General features: G+C 45.1%; 1 protein-coding gene across 7 annotated transcripts in view; it reads left to right on the forward strand.

The window, feature by feature from the left end:
* The window catches only part of NDRG3 (NDRG family member 3), a 110,451-nt gene that overhangs the window by 22,602 nt on the left and 63,405 nt on the right, over positions 1–24,444 (forward strand). Inside the window, exon 1 of one of the 7 annotated variants that reach the window (XM_032789266.2) lies at positions 22,709–22,881. The exons of the other annotated variants lie outside the window; for them this stretch is intronic. The gene's annotated coding sequence lies outside the window, so the exon portion shown is untranslated. Of the gene's footprint in view, positions 1–22,708; positions 22,882–24,444 lie in introns of those variants that run through there. 7 annotated transcript variants of the gene reach the window in all.

Below are 24,444 nucleotides of genomic sequence, written 5' to 3' on the forward strand. Positions count from 1 at the left end.
GAGGAGGCTTGAAGGCCTGGCCTAGCAGGACAAGGTGTGGAAGCCCAGGCTGGTGGAACAGGCGGTCTCAGTGGTACCCCAGTACCTCAGGTGGCACCCCAGAAGCGGGGGCAACCCATCACAGTGGTGGAGATTTTAAGTACATTTTCAGTGTGGCTAGAGAACAGACAAAGTGGTTACCAGGTTTTCTGTTTGCTTATTTTGGGCAAGGGAATTTGGGGCAGCAAAGCAGGAAAATGAGTCCAAGTGAAGCTACCAAAAAGCTGGAGCTTTACAGATTACAAGATAGAAGAGAATGAAAAGATGCACCAGAATCAGGTGGAGTTAAGACAATTGCAGATAAAAGAAAAGGAAGCAGAAGAAGCCAAACTAAAAGCACCCAACAAGAGGGCCATGGAAGCCCAGAAGCAAGCCATGGAACTGCAAGCCAAAGAAATGGAGGCAGAAGCAGTGAGGCAAAGAGCTATTCTGGAACTGAGACACAAAGAAATGGAGGAGAGGGAAAAAGAGGGAGAGCATGAACTGGCCTTGATGGAGTGGCAGAAAAGGAACCCCACACCAGGGGGCCCCACCTCTCCAAAAATCCACAAATGGGAATGGTTGTGTCCTGCATACAACAAGACTGAGACATTGCTGAATATTTTATAACCTTTGAGAGGCTGTGTGTGCTCCATGTGATGATCCCTCTGTGCCGGTGCATCAGGTGTGGGGCAGGAATCCAAGTGTGGAGTGGCTCAGTATGGGGGCGATCCAGATGAGGAGTGAGAGGATTCTGTGTTGGACAATCAAGGTGTAGGCAGCTCAATGAGGGGTCTTGGTGTTTGTGTGTGTGTGGGGGATTTGGATGCACAGGCTTGTTGGGGGGTTTGCAGGTGCAGGGGCAGTGGGACTCTGCAGGGGCTTCCAAGTGAAAGTGGTTGGGGTTCAGTGGAGGGGTCTGGGTGCTGGGGAGCGGGGCTTGGTGGGGCGGGGGGTCTGGGTGCAGTTAGTTGGGGATCAATGGCATGGGGGTCTGGATGTGTGCACTCTGGCTCATCAAGGTGGCGGTTAGAGTGCAGGGAGCTCTGGGGGGAGGTCTGGGTGAAGTGGTGGGGGTACAGGTGCAGGGGGCTCTGGGTGCAGGGGTTGAAGTTCAGTGGGGAGGGGTTTGGGTATGGAGGGCTAACGGGGTTCTGGGTGAGGCTTGGCAGGGGTGTCTGGGTATGGAAGGTTCAGATGCACTGGGACTAGGCAGATGGGGGAGCAGCTCCCTGCAGCGTGACCCCTCCCCCTGCAGTTGAGAAGCGATGTGGGGGAGCTTTCCTGGGTGTTGGTCCAACTGCTCCTTGCAGGGGAAGAGGAATTTCCATCCTCTCCTGCCTCCAGCCCAGTTGAGACTAGCAGCTGATCTTGGCTCAAGTTAAGAACCACTGCCTGGGGTGATTTACTTCGCCGCCGACTGTTCTGGGTGTCTGAAACAATGTACCTGTGCAGTTAGGAAGTGGTGCATGACTTCTCCCCCCCCGCCCTGGAATTCCCAGTTTATTTCAGCTTGACCCATGTCAAGTCAAACAGGAGACAGCACATAGTCCAGGTACTGTTGCAGTTAAATGCAATATAACAAGTAAAAGAACAGTAAAATGGTTTTAAAAGGAAGGTTTGAGAGGCCCATAGTCTGTACAGTATTTCTCTACATCCTTGGCTGAATCATTAATACCTATAAGGAGGGCAGCATGCTGTGAGCTCTAAGACAATCACGAGTACTATACACCTGTAGCGGAGTGATTACCCGCTCCTGCCCTGTGGGGCTTGAAACAGCCCAGGAGAGGGCTGTACTGCCTGCCCAATGCTAAAGGATTCCCCCCAGCCTAAGGGGAGGATTGTAGCTTCCATTTGCTTCCCTGTCAGAATGTCATTTTTATGTGAGGAAGGAAAGAAATCTGTGGGGGACATGAATTCTGCACATGTGCAGTGATACAAAATTCCACCAGGAGTAAGGACCTGAAACCTAGAGAGTAAAATTTAGAAGCCTTAAGGGAGGGGCTGGAATGAGTAATGTGGTATATGTAAACCAAATGAAAGATTTATGGCAGTAGTTCTTAACCAGGGGTCCGGGGCCACCTGGGAGGCCATAAGCAGGCTTTAGGGGGCTGCCAAACAGGGCCAGGGCAGAAAGCCAAAGGCCGCCATGCAGAGCTGAAGCCTGAGGCCCCGCCGTATGGGGCTGAAGCCGAAGCCAAAGCCTGAGCAACTTAGTTTTGCAGGGCCCTGGGTAGTTGCCCTACTTGCTAACCCATAATGCTGGGCCTGGCGTTTATAAGCAGAAAAACAGTTGTGGGCTATGGAGTTTTTATAGCATGTTGAGTGGGGGGAGCTCAGAAAGAAAAGGTTGAGAACCTGTGATTTATGGGATAAAGGGGGAAAAATGTCAAGGAACATGCTACTTTTGCAGATGAATTTGAACAATCCCAAGCATCTATTAGGAACAAATCACAGGCAGAGGGGTTTAAGTTTGGTGGGAAGCAAGGTCACTGCTTTGCCCCTGGGAAGAGGGAGGGTGGCTGGGAAGTGGGGCATTCACCTTCCCAGAACCCTACCTCCAATACCCATCCTAAACCACCCTTAAAAACAAAAGACCCTAGAAGGTGCTTTCACTCAGGTACTTTTACAGATCACTGAGATATAACTGCTCCAGACTGAAGGAAAATAAGCCTCATCTGAGCCATTTTGACTCGATTGTCTGAGGCCCCAGAAGGTATCCCCACAACTTACCACACCTGCTTGGTGGACACAGGGCTGGGTGAACCAGACTGGGAATACATTAAGGTTTTCAAGATTGATGGCACAGGCTGCTTGAGGTGGAGGGATACTGGGGCTCAGCTCTCTCTGGTTTGTGTGGAGTGGGAAGGTTTGAAAGGCGATTTACTTGTGATGCTAGAGGACGTCCTGGTGGACATGTTGGTGGGGAATGATATTTTCCACAAGGCCAGGACTGTTGGTGTGGTAACTCGCAGCAAGGAGTATTGTGTAGGGTTCTCAAAAGGGGTGGAGAGTGTATTGCCTGTCAGTGAGAAGGTTGTGTCAGCTGGTAGCTGCAAGTCTGATGCAGCTAAACCAGGGATAGAAACTGCTCTAGAGAGCATGGAGGTGTGTGTGTCTCAGAGAGGAGCCCAGGGAAGGGAACCTTAGAATCCACAGAGGAGGTGGATGAGGGTTCCATGGGCTTAGCAGGACAGGGTGAGGGAGCCCAGGCTGGTGGAACAGGCAGGCTCAGTGGTTCCCCAGTACATCAGGTGGCACCCTTGAAGCAGGGGCTACCATCACAACAGTGTCAGTGTGGACACTGTGTTACCTACACTGACTTTAGTGGACTCCAGGAAGTGTCTCACAATGCCTCACGATGACTACTTTGGTCACCATTTTGAACTTTGCTGCCCAGTGACCAGGTACACAGGAACATGCCCCTCTCCTTTTAAAGCCCCACAAATTTTTGAAATTCCATTTCCTGTTTGGTTGGCATGGCGAGCTCACATAGCAACTGCCCAGCTGACCATTCCGGCTCCATGCAGTAAATGTGCTCCTGCCCAGAGTACACAGGAGGTGGTGGATCTCCTGGATCTGTGGGGGGAGGAGGCTGAGCAGGCACAGCTCTGATCCAGCCAGGTCGCTTGGGGCATGGGGGAGAAGGGTTACAACAGGGACACTTAGCAGTGCCATGTGAAAATCAAGGAGTTGTGACAGGTGTACCAGAAAGGAAGGGAGCCAAACAGTCACTCTGGTGCAGAGCTGCTGATGTGCCACTTGTTCAAGGAGCTGCATGCCATCCTCGGCAGTGACCCCACCCCCACTGCCCTTGTGGATACTTTGCGGGAGCTGGAGTCACAGGCCACCAAAGCGAACCATGAGGAGGAGGAAGAATATGCAGGACAGACAACAGGAGAGTGTCCAGTGGAGCAGCAAGCTAGGACCTCTTTTTGACTTCTGAGCAGAAGAGCCACTCCCAGCAGTCCAGCACTGGCAAGCCTGATGCAGGGGAAGGGTCCTCTGATAAGTATGCAGTTTGCTTCAGTATTTCTGGAACACATCTGTTCAGGTACTATTTATTTAAATCAGGCTAGAAGAGGTGGTGAAATAACCAGTAGAGGTAGAGTTGCTATCTGCTTCTCATTCTCCCTTACAGCTAGGCAGAGGAGGCCCTTTGGAATAGTTTATGTGCTCCAGGACATTCCTTGAATCCTCCATAGAGAGCTCAAGGAAACTTTGCTGCAGGTTGTCTGCAATCCTCTACCAAAGATTTCTGGGGAGGGCTGCCTTATTTCTTCCACTGCAGTAGGACACTTTTCCATACCAGTCAGCAGTTACTTCATCAGGCATCATTGCAGCACACAGACTAGCAGCATATGGACAGAGTCTGCAGCAGAACGCATGCAGTAACTGTTCCCTTTCAGCCTCCGTTACCCACAGGAGCGAGAGATCAGCTAAAATCACCACTTCCGGTGAAAATGCTGCCAGTATTCAGTTCAGTTGCCCTGTCTGCATACACAGATGGCCGTGTCCTACCGCCACTTATTGTCTCAACTCGCCCCCTTTCCCCCAGGCCATACTCACCACGGCTGGGACTGCTGCCATGCTCTATGAATCCCAACGCAAGTTTATAACTTGTATGGATCGAGAGGAGTGAATGCACTCACAATAGTATCTCTGCCCATTGTTTCTTTAGCAGTTGCAAATGTGGCCTTGAGGGTCTCTCCTTCCACACTGGACTTCTTCCCCTTTGCCTCACAGATATTATGAAGCCCACTGCAGGTAGCTATGACCGTGGGGATATTTTCTTCACTGAGGTCTAATCTCATGATTAAACATCACCAGTGGCCTTTCAAATGTCCAAAGGCATAGTGAGCTGTCATTCTGCACTTGCTGAGCCTGTTGTTGACGCACTCCTTGCTGCTGTCGAGGTGGCCAGAATACAGCTTCATGAGTCATGGAAATAAGGGGTAGGCTGGATCTCTGAGACACCTCCGAGGGTATAATCTGGACTGATGAACAGCTGTGTCCCCTCAGTTCTCCAACCTGAGGTGTCTTTTACACTGCTTTGCTTTGAGAGCAACCACTCCTGGCCTGCTCTCTCTCAGCCTCCAGCAGGTAAATTACTCCAGATATACTGCAAGAGCACTATGGCCAGCCACCCTTGAATTACACTGTAGAGAAACATCAGCAAATTCCCAGTCCCAGACTTTCCCCCAGAAATGTACGACTTGTACTGCCGAGCTCACTCCCGGACAGCACAAGCTCATATAAAGTCTGTCATTTTATTAATAGAAAATGATATGCACAAATTCTATTATTCCAAATGGAGTTTCCCAAACATTTCAGTCCAAACACGCTGGTCTAGATAAAAGAATAAAACAAGTTTATTAATGACAGAAGATGGATTTTAAGTGACAACAAGTAATGAAGCATAAAAGTCAGAATTGGATACAAGAAAATAAAAAGTAAAATGCAACTAATACCCAACTTAACAAGCTAAGTGAATTCAAAGCAAAGTGTCTCTAACCACATCTTTTAGCAGTCTTACTGGATGTATCTTTCAATCAGTATCCCTCCCCCAGTCCAAAGCTGTTTCCCTTGTTTTTCAGGTGTTGTGGGTAGAGAAAAAATAGGAACAATTTGTGGCTTCTCTCTCCTTTTATAGTCCTTTCTCTTTTTTTGAGAATCATCTCCAGCTGAGGCTCAGGAGACATCAAGTCTGTGTGGACAGGAACTCCCCAGCTGTTTCTTTTGTCAATATGTAGATTTTCACCCACATCCTCTTTCCTATAACTTTGCATGCAGTGTTGCCACAATATTTCACTAGGACAATAATGATCAGTAAATTATGAATTTTCAAAAGATAGTTCACAAAGCATACTTTGTCCGAAATTTATCATAGTCTTGTAAAAGGGGGTGAGCGTAGGGGTACAGGTTGTCACAGTCCCAGGATCACTGTTGGTATTTCAACATCCCCAGTGATAATCCTCTGGTCTGGAAAGAGAGTCCCTGCTTGTAGCTTTCTGTACTGGCCTCTGTTCTTAAAGATGCGTGCTTCGTGCACCTTCCGTGAACAACCCCTGCTGATGGTCTGTTGACAAAATAGGGTTATGTATGCCATCTATCACACTACTGCAGTTCTGGAATACCATTGCTGCAAAACCATCCACTATTTCCCTCACATTGCCCAGAATCACACAGTCCTTTGTAGCAGGAGGCGATTAATGGCCCTGCACACTTGCATCATAGGAACCCCCACAGTTGATTTCCCAACTCCAGACTGAGTGTGTGACCATGCAAAAGCAATTTAATTACTGTGGCAGCTGTACATCAACATAACTTAAGTCAACTTGATTTTGTGATGTATACATGGCCTGGGTATGTGTTGGGATTGGCAGGGAAGAAGCAGGATGTACTGCAGCTGATTTTTACTTTCCCACACCAGGGCTCTATGTTAAATTTTCCTACACCCAGGAGGAATTTTATTAAGTTTTACCAAAATCCCTAAAAGGTATAGTCTTTTTGGCAGCAATAGTCACTTGTTTTTTAAAGTTGTTTGTAATTGTCAACTACTCGGACTTGGGATTAAGACAATAAATAAAAATACCGTTTACTACAAAAGTTTACATCATGTACAGAAATGTTTGTATGTCTTGATTATTCATTTTAATTGGCTGTGATCTTTGGAAGAATTTAAATTAGCTAGAAGGACACATTGATTTAAATAATTTTAATCTAGTTTTGCATTTGTACTTGTTATTTTTCTAAAGAAAGGTTGGGACTTACTGGTTATTAACCATTAAAATGTGCTGATTTACAGCTAAATATAACCTTTACGCTAAACTTGGTGTTTTTTTACTAACCAGGAGGATACGCTATCTGTATACATTTAATTAAGCAACTATATAGCTTAACATATTTATACAGTCTTAATTTTTATTTTTTACTACTTTAAGGAAATAGCGAATGATAGTTTTTTACTTGTGATTTGTGTATTTGTATAGGAATAGCAATTCAGTTAAAATGCATAAAAATGTATTTTAAATTTAACTAAACTACCACTAGGATGGACACATAAGAAAGATAAGTTTGTCAGAACATGATTTGTATTTAAAAGTAACTGACGTATTAAACAAAGGAAATATCTGTTATTGAATTGAACTGATTTGTTTCTGGTCACCATGTAGATTTAAAACTAGTAAAGCTCATCCTTTCACACCTTTGTTTTTATTCATAGTCTGTAAAAGGAAAACAAGCTTTCCTATTTTTTCAATTCCCTTTTGGTTTCTCAGCTTTGAATGAATTAGTCATTGAACTAAACTAATTGAAACACTGACATGAAGAAAATATTTTCTTTGCACCTACAGAAAGGGTTGCTGCCATCAAAGCTAGTTTAGTATTTCAACAAACTGGTTCCAGGTGCTTAGCCAGTGACTTCCACCAATTCAATGATTTAACTTTCTTTAAAACTTTTGCAGCAAACATGAACCACTTGAATATTTTTAATAATTTAATTTGATTTTAGCAGATTATAGTACAATTAGCTCTTAATATAGGTTGTTGTAACTTCAAATTTAATTTTAAATAGGTTTATTTTTAAAAAGCAAATTGTATTTACTTTGAATTAAAACTAGATTTAAAAATATTTTTATCCATTCTGTAGTAAAATAAGGATATAATGTTCAGAAATTAACTAAAAACTCAACCCCTGCTTTGTGTGGAGGGATGAACAATGTATTAAATGTTTAGATTTTCATAAACCAAGCACAATTTAGGCAGGAATATGTCAAGCCTTTGAGTCTGCAGAATATGAATTTTGTGCTGTGCTCTCTGGGCATATCCATTCTATAATGGAGGGCTTAGTTGAAAGAGGTTGACGTTACTTGTATACTTGTAGCAGAAAGCTAAGCTCATGAGCTAAGCACTAATTGTCTGAGCTGAGAAATGCTGTAGAGTGGATCTCTCACTTCTGTGTGGTCCGGTTGCGCTGACATAATCTCTGGCCTTCAAATGTAGATCTTTTGTGAAAAGTACCTCTACAAATAGCATCACAGAGTTTATTGCTTCTTATCTCAGTGACTCCAGGTAAAACTGGATCCGTTTACAATATTTTTTCTACAGATAGCTGTGATCTCCTGTGTTCTGTTGTCTGTAGTAAAGATTCTGCAAGGCCAAGTTTTGCTGTTGGTTATGGAAAGCTGAACACCCTTTTCTTCAGTTATGTCTGTCATTATTACCTCTGGTTAGTCTCTCCTATGTGATGCCCTCATTGGTTTTGTTCTGCATTTCTAAAAACAAAATATGAAAGCACTTTAAAAACTATGGTGGGGTTGTTTAATAAAGCCTAAAGTGAGGTGTTAGTGAGAAATAATGTGAGTCTTAAACTCTCCCTTTAGTGAAGCTGTAAGTGCTTTACTGGCTAATGTTGCAAACTGGAATACATGCTTTTAGGTTTAGATGGGGTTTTTCTGGAGGCGCTGAGCGGTTACAAAATCAGTTGACACCAGTTGGCACATAGCACTTTAGAAAACCAGTCCCTTTGTTTCCAGGACCTATCTTTCCTCCTTTTACGGGCATATCCACACTGCAATCAGAGCACATTGCAGTTCATGTGCTAGCTAGATTAAAGCTAGCTCGGAGATGTCTACAACTACCAATAGCGGTGACGTCTCAGCTGCACAGACATCTGTGTGTGCTGGTGGCTTGAGTAAGTACCCAAGGCCCTAGGAAGGCTTTAACAGTCTGTGCTTCTGTGGTTTCACTGCTGTTTGTGCTCCCATTAGCTAGATAAAAGATAGCTCAATTATGTCTGCGTGCGCTGCAGCCATACCTGTGATGACAAGGTAGACATGCCCTTAGTTGTGGGAACCCTTCCTTCTTGTCTTGGCTTCTACATTTGTGCAGCATGGTGCAGTGTCATCTGCATGTGCCCTAAAAAAATCAAGAAAATGAAATGGCAGGATAAACATCAAAAGCTGAAGGGGCGAAAAGGTGCCTTATTGGCTTAGTCTGTGAATCTGTAGCTTCAGTCTATTGAATCATCAGCCCTTGAGACACCTAATTACAAAAGGAGGCCTCAAGAGAGAAGGGAAAGAGAAGGCCATTTCTTTTTTTCACAAAGGCAAGGGGAGCAGTGACTTGTAGCCATTACAAATTTGTACACAAAGTTCAAAAATTCATTTGATTGTTAACTTGAAAATGATAATGACAATAATGATAATGACTTGAAAATGACAATAACTTAAAATGCAGTTATTGTCAAAAAAACCACTATGGAAGTTTCCTCTTTTGCATCTTGGAGTCTTATCTGTCACTGATGCAAACCAGTCATTACCATCCTTACAAGTCCAGTACAGCTATGGATGGGTCAGCTGGGCAGTACTCTGCCTCTTGCATTTTCCACAGGATTATCAATAAGGATCTGCCTGCAGAATTTTTATGAGTTAGTGAAGGTATAAAAAGTGAAAAACAGGCTCCCAAACAGAGTTTGCAGATTGGCAGCTAGGAGGAACTTCATCTGGCTTGTAAACAGACTGCAGACATGTTTGCTTAGGGAATGGGAGGGAGGGATTTCCCTGGAGTTCCCAGTGTACTTTTTAGTCACTCATCTGTCTACGCCTGCCCTTGAAGGAAGAATATAGTATATAGATAAAGTTAGGAGAGATGGGGTATAAGTACTACTGGAAAAATGAAAGAATATTCAGAGAACAGCTGCAACAATCATTAGGAATCTGGAAAGCATGCCTTACAATGAGAGAGAGAACCGCAGCTTATTAAGCTCACCAAAGAAAGAAGGTTCAGGGGATTTAATCACAGTTTATAAGTACTTAGAAAGGGAGGAGATGTGATAATTTGGGCCTGTTTAGTCTAGTCTAATAAAATCCAGTGGCTGGAAGGTAAAGTCAGCTAAAGTCAAACTGGAAATCAGATGCCGGTATTTACCAGTGAGAGCAATTAACCCTTGGAACAGATTGTCAAGGGACATGGTGCATTCCCCATCATTTAGAAAGACATCCATTGTTGATGTAAAGATTCCAAGAGAGATGCTGTAGTTCAGCCACAAGTTGTAGGGCTGGATGCAGCAATCATTGGGGGGGCAGGCTTGATGATCAAATTGGTCTTTTCTGGGCTTCCATCCTGGAAAGTGACCTCAGAAGAATGGGCATTTGCTGAAAGGTGCGAGCAAACTAAGAGCATAACATAAAAATAGATTAAAATGAATTACTGGAGTCAGATCCACTTGTCCTGTACTACAGGCGTGAAGCCTTGTGCTGCAGTAGAATAGCACAATGCCCATGTTTAAGCTGAGAGGGTTGAGCTCTAGATCAGGATTTCTCAAATATCCACAAGCTGTTATATCTCCCTTCTTGTTTGCAATAACTTGGCCCCATCTCCCCAGAAGTGTATAACATCCCTGTGGTGGCTACAGCAATTGTTTATGTGGAAAAGAGCCTTTCCATAAGAACAACCATACTGGTCAGACCAAAGGTCCATCTAGCTCAGTATCCTGTCTTCCAACTGACCAATGCCAGGTGCCCCAAAGGGAATGAACTTAACAGCTAATCATCAAGCTAATCCCATCTCTGGGAAGTATTCAATGTATTTTTAGCTTTTTAGTGCTGCTTAGCAGCTGGAAACAAGAAGCCGGCACCGTGGGATGAGCAGTTATTCCACAGACCGCAATATGAGACTGTCTGAATTAAGTTTTCCCAAAAAGTCCTTCAAACACTGTGACATTACCAAGGGTATAATCTGAGCTGATGAACTGCTGTGTCCCTCAATTCTTCAACCATGGGTTCCTTTCACACTGCTTCACTGTGAGAGTAGCCACTCCTGGTTTGCTCGCACATAGCCTCTAACATGCAAAATCACTCCCAACTGAGTTGTGAGAGATCTCTTAGCTAGCCACTCTGAATTATATTGCAGAGTGACACCAGCAAATTCCCAGTCCCAGACTTGTCCCCAGAAATGTGTCCTTTGTATTGCCCAGGTCTTTCCTTCTAGAGAATACAAGTTCATAGATAGTCTATCACTTTATTAATAGAAAATGATATGCATAAATCCTATTGTTTCAAATGACGTTTCCCAAACACTTCAATCCAAACATACACTGGTTTAGCTAAAACAAATCTTTTAACTATATAAAGATAGATTGTAAATGATTACGAGTAATGAGGCATAAAAGTCAGAATTGGTTAAAAAAAATAAAAGGTAAAACAAACTAGTATCTAACTTAACAAGCTAAATGAATTTAAAGAAAAAGGTTTCCCTCACCACATTCTTACAGCAGTCTGGCTGGATTCCTTCAGCCAGAACCTGTCCTCCAGTTCAGTGATGCTTCCTTTGTCTTTCAAGTGGTGTTGATGCCGAAAGTAGAGATAAGGGGAGAGAGGTAATCTGAAGAGTTTGCTCACCTTTTATAGCATTTCTCTTCTTTGAGAATCATCTCCAGCTTGGGTTCAGGCAACAATAAGCCTGTGTGATGGGAACTTCCAACTGTTTCTTTGCCAACATGTAAATTTCTTGCTCAGAACCTTTTTCCTGCAAAAAATAGCTGCATAACCAGGTGAGAGTTCATTTGATTATGCTGACACCTGGCTGAGGTGCTGGCTAGCCTTTTGTCTCTGGGGAACAGGTTTAAACCTGTTTCCCTTGACTTGGATCAGGTCTTATAAAGTAGAATTTTATAACTTTAACAATGGCAACATTTTACCAGGACAATAATGATCAGCAAATTATGAGTTTTCAAATGATAGCTCACAAGGCATACTTTGCATGAAATTTATCATAGTCTTGTAAAAATGGTGAACGTAAGAGTACAAATTGTCACAAACGCTATCATCTGATTCTGTAGCTATGCTTCTTTGAGGCTGCTGCTCTAGTCACTTAGTGTGTGCGTGCAATCAGCTTTCTTCCTGCAGTCATGTCATCTGCTCTCTAGAAATGTTATGCCAGGGCCTCATTCCACTCTGAGTGAACTGATTTTGTGTATTGCAAGCACAGTGGAATTCTCCAGCTGTTGGATTATGGGTGCTTGTGTGACCTTGGAACTGAGAGAACACGGACTTAAAAGACCTTCTGAAACCACCATTCTGACCGCGGGGCTGGAGACACTGGCACACTGTTGGTAGTTGGGAGCCATAAAGGGCCAAATTTTAGTGTGTTGGGTGGTGTAACTTTAACTCCATTAGACCTAATTACTCTCATTCTACCAATATGTAAGAGAGGCCACAGTAGTTATATATTGCAATGAAAACATAATCCTAGTCTACCCTAGAAAAGGTAGACACAGCTTACGAGTAAAAGGTAGACTTGGTACATGAATAAAATAAACTATACTGTCAAAAGGACTTTTATAGCAGTGTCACTGCATCTACACTAGGGTTTTTTCCAATATTGAATTATCACACTTCTAATTGATATTGTCATAGTTGCAAAAGCTTCTAGTGCAGATCTGGCCTCACTGTATGTAGCCTGCATTGTCTCTACCCATGTTTCTGGCATGGCCTTGTGTATCCACCTGGGCTTTGAACAGGTCCTGGCTGTTGGGTGGGAATGGGTCCAGCTCACTATGACTGTGGAATTCCCCTGAAGGATCATCTCTTAGGTTACACCAATTGGTGAGCTCCCTAGAAAAGATCCTGTCAAGTCCTGGATAACTTGTGAGAGTTCCAGGAGGGCTGCTCTTGTCTTTAATGTGTCTATAGACCTGAAATCCTTGTTCTGTCTCTCTTTCTCTGAGGAGATACCCAGTTCAGCCACTTGCTTAGACATCTACTTGTAAATTCTGGTGACTGACAGCTGAGACTGTGTGTGCTCGTCACTCTACAGAGCAGTGAGATGCTGACCTCTTCGCTGGTCCAGACAGATGTGTAATGTGTGATCAAAGGGCAAAGAAGTTTGCATTCCCTCAGAAATGTGTTTCCTCACTGAGAAAGTGGCTCATGAATAGGACCCATGTGTTTGCTAGTGCTACCTGAAGAGTGGGATGACTTCCGACCCAGTGAAGCATAGCCTGGGAAACCAAACAGATCAGTTATGTAGACTGGTGAGATGTGGGACAGCTGCTGGAAGAGTACTTGTAACAGCTTAGTTAAATCAGAAATGTGATGTGTGTCCATTGCTGCCACTAAATGGTTCTGTTCTGTATAGATTTTTATGCTGCTCTCATCACCGTAGTATCTGAGTGCCTTCTTGTAGTGCATTAAGCGACATAACTACACTTCTGTCACGTGTTTGTTCTCTCATCTACAGGGAGAATCACGTGGAACATCTTGGCTTGGTCATGTTTGTGAGGTTTTATGTGTTTTTTTAATATACCTGTTGCTATGTGTTTTATATAAAAGAAAGCAGGGTCAAAGAAGAGCACATTGCATTTGGAGCAGAAAATGGTGAGCTTTGTGATGGTTCTTGCATCAGTGCATCAGATCACCCTTGGAGAAAGTTCTGTCTCCCACACAAATGAGTTTTATTGTTCATAGCTCCATTGTGATTGCGCTTCCATCAAGGCAGGGTTACAGCTGTTGTGAACCAGAGTAACTTTCTGATTGAAGTCCAGAGCACCATGGATGGGAGGAAATGTATTGGTGTGGCTCGTCCTGCATTCAGATACACACAAGTTATACCCTTTGTGACAAATCCAAACCAGTGGAGTACAGGAGTCTGGTAGAGGGCAAATATACTGGTCACTGGATGAGTAGTTTTCTGTTCCCTGAGTGCCCAGAGCAGGGACTGCACTAGACTAATCAGGAACCTGCTAGAACCAATTAAGGTAGACAGGCTGATTAGACCACCTGCAGCCAATCAAGGCAGGCTAATCAGGGCACCTGGGTTTAAAACCAGTCAGGAAGGCGGGAGCCAGAGGAGAGGAAGTGCGTGTGAGGATAAAGAAGGTGTTTGGAGGAGGCCACGGGGAAGTAGCCCAGGGAGTGTAGCTGTCATGCAGCTGTTACAGGAGGCACTATAGATAGCTGCAATCCACAGGGCCCTGGGTTGGAACCCAGAGTAGAGGGTGGGCCCGGGTTCCCCCCAAACCTCCCAACTCCTGATCAAACACAGAGAAGTTGACCCAGACTGTGGGGAAGATCTCTGAGGTGAGCAAATCTGCCAATAGGCACAGGACCCACCAAGGTAGAGGAGGAACTTTGTCACACTTTGCAATCTTTGTGTATAGACAAAGCTTTATACTCTTAGACTGGGAGGGTGAAATTCAGAGATTGTGTATGTGGGGGAAGGGGCAGGCGTATCTTATGTGTTTGATAAGTAGGGCCCTACCAAATTCAGTCATGAAAAATCCATCACGGACAGGTGAAATCTCATCTTTTGTGTGCTTTTACCCTATACTATACAGATTTCAGGGGGGAGACCAGCATTTCTCAGATTGGGGGTCCTGACCCAAAAGGGAGTTGCAGGGGGATTGTGGTATTGTTACCCTTCTACTCTGCCTTCAGAGCTGGGCAACCAGATTGTGGCAGATGTTGGCCAGGGGCTCAGTTCTGAAGGTGTCACCCTGCCAGCAGCAACACAGAAGTAAGGATGACAATACCATACCATTTCACCCTTACTTCTGCGCTGCTGCCTTAGAGCTGGGCAGGGTGAGTGTGGCGGCTGCTTACTGAGAGCCCAGTTCTGCAGGCTGCAGTGCAGAACTAAAGGTGGCAATACCATACCAGGCCATCCTTACTTCTGCGTTGCTGCTGGCAGAGACTCTGCTTTCAGAGCTGGGCTCCCAGCCAGCAGCCACCGCTCTCCAGCTGCCCAGCTCTGAAGGCAGTGCCGCCGCCAACAGCTGCACAGAAGTAATGCTAGCAGTACCTCAACCCCTGTACAATAACCTTGTGACCACCCCACAACTTCTTCTTAGGTCAGGACCCCTACAATTACAACACCGTGAAATTTCAGATTTAAATAGCTGAAATCATTAAATTTACAATTTTTAAAACCCTGTGAGCATGAAATTCGACCAAAATGGACCATGAATTTGGTAGGGCCCTAGTGATAAGTCTCAATGGCGTAACCTATATGCTGTGGGGGTTGGGAGATACCTCTCTGAATTTGCCCAAGAATCCTTTTAATTTGTAATTCAATTTCAGAGGTGTTGTAATGATCTATAAGATGACACTTTGCTATGTGGCTTTGGTGGGAGCAAATCCATCCTGAGTACCCACATGTGTCGTGGCAGTCTCAGTCGAAACTTCATCCCATGTGTGATTTGCCAGGTTCCAGGATGATCCATGCTCTTAGGTGCTTTCTGCCTCTCTCACAAAATATGTAATGTGGAATGAAAACTCAAGCTGCTTAAATTCTAACTAATGGGGATAAGTTGCTTTTAGATTAATCTCCCTCAAACTAGTCAGACACTGAAGATGCCCTAGAGAGTGTCTTGCTACTTCACAGTGGAATTTTCATCCCTAATTGGTGTCTGCCTCCTGTAATGTTCCACGCGGAACATTTACAAGAGCAGTTGATCTCCCCAAGCTGCCTCTTGCTGCTGCATCCCACCTGGTCCAGGCTAATGGACTGCTTTTTGCACTTGGAGGGATATGTCCTGCATACTTACTGCACAGTTCTTACATGAATCTGACTTCTTAGAATACACAGTTAGGACAGGGGAAGAGAATGTTGCACAGTAAAAACACTCAGAAGCAGGGCAAAAAGCAAAGTGCATAAGAAGCCAGTCCAGCTCTGTTGTCTGCTTATAATGTGGATTTCTGTATTATTGCCCTGTTCAGTAGTATGTCTCATCATGATGTGCTGAACCTTTTTGTCATATGCTCTTAGCATGGTGCAGGATAGTGAACTTTGGGAATGAGAGACATTTTTATCAAACAAGGACTACAAAATTATTCTGTCTTATTCTGCAGTTAACACTTCGCCAAAACACCATTTACAATATTCTTAAAGCTTTGCTCCACAGCTCTATTCAGCAGTTTGTTTTGCATTGTTGTGTATGACCTTTAGTGAAGCCTGGTGGGTCTCCAGAAACAGCCTATCTGATTAATTTACATTGCTTATGCCTTCCTGCCTATGTAAGCACAAAACCAGTTGAATTTCTCCAGAAAATGCATTTGAGTAGAAATGTATAATAAGGCATTATGGTCACACACAATTGTTAGTTTGTTGCAGATATTTCATAGATGGGACTGATGAGCATAAACTATTCAGTGTCATTACTGAAGTAGGAAAATATCAATCTTCAAGAGCAGAAGCTCTCAAACTGGGAGGCACGCTGCCTTGGGGTGGCCTGGAATGTATTTTGGGGGTGTGTGAGGAGCTTTAGGGGGATAAAGCTTACTGTGCACATACAGAGCTGGGTGGCCAGAGAGCAGGAGTTGCTCGCTGGGTGGTTTGGGAAGGGGGGGCATAAACTACTACAGACACACAGAAGGGGGGCGTGATCAAATAAGTTAGAGAACCGCTTCTCAAAAGCATGTGTGTCCTACATGTTCAGTTGGAGTCGTGGTAGACTGCATGTTCACAAAGTCTGAAAAACCAGTGAAACTGATCCAACCCCTCCCATCTAGCCATAGCCTAAACTACCACAGACTTACCTGTAGGATCAAATATCTGTACAGCCATATTATAGTTACAGGGCTCGTCCGCAGGAGGCTGCTTTGCTGAAAGTGAATATTTTGATTGTACATGCCAGGCCGTCCTGAATAACACAAATTTTACACTCGTCAGTGCCCCTTTTACTGTGACTTCATGTAGACCTCCAGCCACCGTTGCCAGGGGTGGATCTTACCATTCAGGTGCCATTTACATCAGATATGGTGATTTGTTCTGTTCTTATATTCACTGGAAATAAACTGACTGCCAGTTTAGCAGATTTCTACACTCTCCTGAGTTAGGAAGTTTTTCAGAATGTTTAACTTGCTCCTTGCTGCAGTTTAAGCCCATTAATTCTTGTCTTTAGTGGTTAAGGAGGACAGTTGATCACACTCCTCTTCATAACAACCTTTTACATGCTTGGAAGCTGTTACCATCTCCCTTCTCAGTCTTGTCTTCTCCAGACTACACAAACCCAATTTTTTCAGTCTTTCCTTGGAGGTCATGTTCCTAGACTTGTCGTCATTTTTGTTGCACTTCTCTGGACTTTCTCCAATTTGTCCACATCTTTCCTGAAACGTGGCACCCAGAACTGGACACAATATTCCTGTTGAGGCCTAATCAGCACAGAGTAGAGCGGAAGAATTACTACTTGTGTCTTGTTACAACACTCCTGCTAATAGGTCCCAGAATGATGTTCCCTTTTTTTGCAACAGTGTTACACTGTTCACTCATATTTAGCTTGTGATCCACTGTAACCCCCAGATCTCTTTCCTCAATAGTAATTTCCCATTTTGTATTTGTTTCCCCTGCTTGTGTACACATAATCAGAGCTAATGTAAATATAAACAGGAGGAAAGCTGCCGTGGTATGGGTAGCAGTAGTGGAAGCACAGTAAGCTGTGCTGAGTACAAACCTGACTGAAACTGGTGGGTATGTACTTGGCATGGCTCAGCTGTGTCTCCACTGCTGCTACCATTGCTATGCTACTATTTATATTTGTGCTAGATTGATGAGAGCGAGTGTGAATGTGTACATAAGCAGAGGAATCCCACATTGTAAGGGAGGTGTAGCCACCGTGGTGGTGTATTTGAGATCTAGACAGACCTTGATGTCCATGAAATAGATGGAGATTTGTGCTGAGAGTGGTGGCTTGGTGCCTATTTTCAGCTATGCTTTCCTTAAAACAGTTGAAATCGCCTTTGGCTGTTTCTGTAGAATCTATTGCCATCGTAATGGAGTGCCAAACATGGTAAGTTTAAAATCTGCACAGTGTTGTCCAAGAGCACTTCAGACTGAAGTGTGGGGAGAGTCTCGTACACTTGAGGAGTGAAAAAACTAGTTCAGATCTTGTCTGGCACCTCCTCCCAGTCACTTCAGGGGTTAGTTCACAAGGTCAGCGCCCCCTTCTGCTATTTGCATGCTGTCATCTGGTTTGCAGCTCCTCTTATCTCAGGAACTGCAGCACCCTCTTCATGACTTAGCCCTCCAACTAGGTCACTTAGCGTTTTCCCCCATTTCACGGTACGCTCCTTAAATTCTCTGAAACTCCCACAGTGACCCAGGAAGTCTTCCTGTTCACTGACCTGCCGGTCTGTGCTATGCCCTCAGTGTCTGGTAGGGGAACCCGGGCTCGCCAACTACTCCGGATTCCAATCCACAGATCCTGCACCTTGCAGTTCTATGCTTTCCTTTCCCAGACCTCACTTCTCCCGCCCTGGACTTCTTCCTTCCACTCCTGCTTCCCCTCCTTGCTCTGGGTGGACCAGCTCCAAACCCTCCTCCCTCTTCCCAGGGAGTTGACTGCCCTTTCCCAGCAGCAGCCTTTGTCTGTTGCCAGTTTTCTGGATTTTTGGCTTAAAGGTCCCTCCTGTTCATAGCCTTTGTCTTGGCCAATGGAGAAAGAGTTGGTCCCTGGGATAGTCAGGACCTAGCTGGCTAGTGGAGAGCCTCACTTTGAACTGCATCTTGGTATTGGATGTTGTCATCCTGGGCCAGCCTTTTTCTGTGTTTTGTATAGCTGTATGTGTATGTGGAGACATTTCCTTACGAGCACAACATGGAGGGGGGAGATGCAACCCTGAGCTGTCGGGCCCTTCTGCTAGCACCACAAGGGCGTTCAGCTGTAGGAGGTCATATGTAACTTCCTTTGGCTGAGCTTCTGACTGGCAAAAATGGTACCAGTGAGTTCAGGGGAAATAACCAACTCTGAAATGAGTTCTGTCACTCCAAGGGCACTCTCTACCTTATTGAGAATAGTCCAGAATGGAACAAGCAATTTCAAGTTAAACCTGCTGTTGATTCTCTGCCTTGCAAAAAGCTGCTGGGAAATGAGTATCTGCTCCATCTCGTGCCTTTCATGTGAAGTATCTATCTTGGTTTATTCACTTAATTTTTAAACGAAGAAACCGAGAAGTCTTAGGAAATCTGTAAATACTCATAGATTTTAAGGTCCGAAGGAACCATCATGATCATCGTTGTCTGACCTCCTACACATTGCAGGCCACAGAACCTCACCCATCCACTTCTGTAATTGATCTCTTAACCTCTGCCTGAGTTACTGAAGTCATCGTTTAACAACTTCAGATTACAGAGTCCACCATTTACTCTAGTTCTGGGGTTCTCAAACTTCATTACATCGCAACCCCCTTCTGACAAGAAAAATTTCTGCATCACCCTAGGAGGGTGGAGCGAAGCCTGAGTCAGTCCAAGCCCAGCTGCCCTGGGTCTGGTAAAGCCAAAGCCCGAGCCCCACTGCCCCGGGCATGGGGCTAACTCCCAAGGGCTTCAGTCCCAGGTGAGGCCTGTAACCTGAGCCTCACCACCAGGACTGAAGCCTTTGGGCATTGGCTTCAGATCTGAGCCCCAGCAAGCCTAATGCCAGCCCTGATGGCCCCATTAAAATGGGGACATGACCCACTTTGGGGTCCTGTAAGAATGTGCAACTCACCCCTGTGTTGCCTCCTGCTGGTGTCCTGGGAATTAGCTCATTTTCCAGCCTTGGAGCGCCCTCTGCAGGCCAGTGTCCCACTGCCGCTGGGCCTCCACATCCCTCCCTGGACTCCATTGCCCTGTTCTCTGGGGTGCTGCCTTGGCAGTAACCCCTCATTCTTAGGGTCTCCCCTCCCCAGGGAACCTCCCACATCTGAGACTGCCTCTCAGGGTATGTCTACACTATGGGATTATTCCGATTTTACATAAACCATTTTTTAAAAACATTGTATAAAGTCAAGTGCATGCGGCCACACTAAGCATATTAATTCGGCAGTGTGCATCCATGTACCGAGGCTAGCGTCGATTTCCAGAGCGTTGCATTGTGGGTAGCTATCCCATAGTTCCCGCAGTCTCCCCCACCCATTGGAATTCTGGGTTGAGATCACAATGCATGATGGAGCAAAAACAGTGTCGCGGGTGATTCTAGGTAAATGTCATCACTCAATCCTTTCTCCGTGAAGCAACGGCAGACAATCATTTCGCCCCCTTTTTCTTTGGATTGCCCTGGCAGACGCCATAGCGTGGTAACCATGGAGCCCATTTAGCCTTTTGTCACTGTCACCATATGTGTACTGGATACTGCTGACAGATGCGGTACTGCAGTGCTACACAGCAGCATTCATTTGCCTTTGCAAGGTAGCAGAGACAGTTACCAGCCCTATTGCACCATCTGCTGCTTTGGAAATTGGCGATGACGGTTACCAGTCCTTTCTGTACCGTCTGCTGCTGTACTGGGTGTCCTGGCTGGCCTTGCTGAGGTCGGCGAGGAGCTCATGGACAAAAATGGGAATGACATCCCCAGTCATTCCCTTCTTATGTTTTGTCTAAAAATAGAGTCAGTCCTGCCTAGATATGAGCAATCTACTAGAGAACCAGAGAGCACAGCCGCTCCGGGTCAGAGCCCCAGATATCCTGCAGAAATGATGAGCTGCATGCCATTCCAGGGGTTCCCCTGCAACACCCCACTTGTTGCTTCCTCCTCCCACACCCCTCCTGGCTACCGTGGCAGTTAACCCCATTTGTGTGATGAGTAAAGAATGCAGGAATAAGAAACACTGAGTTTTAGTGAGATAAAATGAGGGGGAGGCAGCCTCCAGCTGCTATGATATTCCAGGCAGGACATTCCATTATCATTAAAGGGTGAAGGGGGAGAGGAGCACAGCCTCCCGCTGACTATGATAGTCCAGAATCTCCATTAGACATGATGGGGGGTGAGGGAGAGGAGCTCAGCCTCCAGCTGTTATGAATAGGATGGTTACCAGCCCTATTGCACCATCTGCCAGGACTGAATCTCCAGGACACAAATCTTAAAGAAGGGAATGACCGGGAATCCTTCCCATTTTTGCCCAGGCGCCCCCAGCCGACCTCACCGAGGCCAGCCAGAAGCACTCACAGGATGATGACGAGGATGGCTATCAGTCATTTTGTACCGTACCATCTGCCACCGGGGAGGGAAGAAGATGCTGCTGTTTAGCGCTGCAGCACCCCGTCTACCAGCAGCATACAGTAGACATATGGTGACATTGAAAAGAGGCGAGAAACGATTTTTTTCCCTTTTCTTTGAGGTGGGGGGAGAGGGGGGTAAATTGACGACATATTCCCTGAACCACTGGCGACAATGTTTATGACCCTTGAGGCATTGGGAGCTCAGCCAAGAATGCAAATACTTTTCGGAGACTGCAGTAACTGTGGGATAGCTCGAGTCCTCAGTACCCCCTCCCTCCCTCCATGAGCATCCATTTGATCCTTTGGCTTTCCGTTACGCTTATCACACAGCACTGTGTTGAGTCCCTGCTGTGGCCTCTGTCTGTCATAGCCTGGAGATTTTTTCAAATGCTTTGGCATTTTGTCTTCTGGAATGGAGCTCTGATAGAACAGATTTCTCTCCCGATACAGCGATCAGTTCCAGTATCTCCTGTACGGTCCATGCTGGAGCTCTTTTTGGATTTGGGACTGCATGGCCACTCGTGCTGATCAGCGCTCCACGCTGGGCAAGCAGGAAATGAAATTCTAAAGTTCGCGGGACTTTTCCTGTCTACCTGGCCACTGCATCAGAGTTCAGATGGCTTTTCAGAGTGGTCACAATGGTGCACTGTGGGATACTGCCCAGAGGCCAATACCGTCGAATTGCGGCCACACTAACCCATATCCAACATGGCGATACCAATTTCAGCGCTACTCCCCTCGTTGGGGAGGAGTACAGAAATCGGTTTTAAGAGCCCTTTATATCGATATAAAGGGCTTCGTTGTGTAGAGGGGTGCAGGGTTAAATCGGTTTAATGCTGCTAAATTCGATATAAACGCGTAGTGTAGACCAGGCCTCAATCAGTGCAGCCTAAGGCCTAGGCGCCCAGCAGCCAGACACCTGAGAGAGAATTCTCTGTAGTAACTCAAAGCCCTCCTCGTCTAGGGTCCCATCACTAAGACTACGATTTAGTTACAGGTGTTTTTAGTAAAGGTCACGGACAACTCATGGGCAATAAGCAAAACGTTCATGGCCTGTGACCTGTCCATGACTTATACTAAAAATTCCTGTGATTAAATCTTGGCAGGGTCGGGGGTACACTGTTGGGGAGGGTTTTTTTGCCCCCAGTGCTCCCCTTGGAAGGCTGTTCCAGAATGTCACTCATCTGATGGTTAGACACCTTCATCTAATTTCAAGCCTAAACTTGTTGATGGCCAGTTTATATCCTTTTGTTCCTGTGTCCACATTGGCACTTCATTTAAATAACTCTTCTGCCCCTTGGTACTTATCCCTCTAATATATTTATAGAGAGCAATCATCTCTCCCCTCAGCCTATGGGTAGGAGTCTTTGATCAGGCATCTGCTTCTGCATTCTGCTGGGGGTATCTGATGTTTTCAGGTCAGAAAGCTCATTTGTTCAGATCTGTACAAATCCCCTGTAAATCAACCTTGGTAGTGTCTGTGTATCTGCAAGGATCAGTGTTACGGTTTGCAAATGAAGGTGGTTTATTCTCAAAACAAGTGTGCCCTGAAGTAAAAGGGCCAGGAACTATCTTTAAAAATGTGCTCCATCAACAGCTTTGTTCTACTCTAGGACCTTGGTGCAAAGCACACCTTCCGTTCTCATAATGAGGACTGTCTAGTCTTCTGCTAACTGAAATTAAGTATTAATCATTTGCAATCTATTCTTTCTAGGTGCTGAAAAGGGAATGAATATAAAACCCCTTAGAGAACTCCACTTTAGTCCAGAATCTCACCAGAGAACCAGGCATCAAAGCTCACTTTAACAACTGAGTGGCTCAACTGTAATTTTGAGAACAGGAAAAGAACACCCCTATACATTTTAACAAGCCCTGACTATATTTACAGTAACTGAATTCCCTAGTGTTGGGGTACTCCTGGCACCAAGGAATTTCAGTTTCAGCTCCTTCCCATGCGTTTAGTTTTTGGGGGAGTGGGCTCGTCACTCTGTTGTTTTCTGTTAATGTATTTTTTCTCTGTGATGAGTGAAGCTGTTAAGCATGTGCCATGTGCTAATGAGATGCATGCTGCGAAGTTCTCAGAAGTGCCATGTATGAATATATTTACTATATCAGCCCTCTGTGTTGACATGTTCTGTTTCCCAGTTAGACAAGAGTGAATTTCACTGGAGTGAAATAGCTTTTTCTTTCAACTTACAGTATTTTTCCTCTAATGGAAATGACACAGCTCCTTGAACTGCTTGTACAAACTGTGACAGGATGGGATACATCTGTCAAATTACGAACTCCACTTTGTATTGTGTTGAACACAAACCTAAGTGTGCCTGAGGGCAGCCTGTGGGAAGTACTGCATTCCAGACAGTGCCCAGCTCAGACGTCAGTAAGGACTATCACTATGAGCCATCAAGATCACAGTCGGGTGCCTTCCATAAGATAATGGGTTTTCTATACAGATGCCAGCGGGTGGGGCAAGCATAACAAGAGGGGGTGTACATGGAGGAGGAGGCAGTGCTGGAGCACAGGCACAGAGGAGTGACCCTACTTAAAAGTAGGGTTCTGCTTGGTGCGGGGGGCAGACCATCACCATATACAAGGACTTGCCAGAGAGAGGGGATGAAAGGGACCTTACCCAGCTGGAAACATGGTGACATCTTGGACTCTCAGGAGGGGTGAGATCAGACTAGAGGAGGGCGCATTTCAGGACTTCGATTGTTTTCAACAGAAGGGACCCCTGTGATCATTTCTGACTTCCTGTATAACACAGAAGAACTGTAAGTCGAGTGCTTCAACAGTAAAGTCACTGTGGTTAAGAAATTCCTTTGCTAAGCTGTGTTCCTTACTTTCTTGCCATGTTGTTCCTGAAATGGTTAAAATAGAATCCCAGAGTGTCCACTGCCTAGATGGAACTTTGGGGGAGCATGAGCTAAGTTGGGAGGTCTCAGACACTGATTTTAGGGCCTAGGGTGCTGGATGAAGGTGTTCCAGGTCCCAAGGAAAGTTGTGAGACACAGGTGTGCCAGAGGGCTCTAAAGCTAGAAACTGTGATCGGCTTCTACTCAGACCCAGCTTGCTTGGATGCATATGATCCCCAGTGACTGAGTCCACTCACAGTGGACTGGTGACTGTACAGAAGAGTACTGGGTCGGGTTGTAACACAAACTATATATTCCCAGGAAAAAAAAATTCTGGTAGACTGAAATTAAGTCTGGGAACAATAATTTAAGGGTAAAATAATATTGTTACACAGTAAACAAAAGAATTCATAAACCACCAGATGAGTTAAAACCATGAAGAGTTAAAAGTACAGTAGAACCTCAGAGTTATGAACACCTTGGGAACTCTGAAATTATTGTAATTCTGAACACAACGTTATGGTTGTTTCAAAAGTTTGCAACTGAACATTGACTTAATACAACTTTGAAACTTTACGATGTAGAAGAAAAATGCTGC

The sequence above is a fragment of the Chelonoidis abingdonii genome, chromosome 14 (assembly GCF_003597395.2).
Source record: "Chelonoidis abingdonii isolate Lonesome George chromosome 14, CheloAbing_2.0, whole genome shotgun sequence".
NCBI lineage: Eukaryota > Metazoa > Chordata > Testudines > Testudinidae > Chelonoidis > Chelonoidis abingdonii.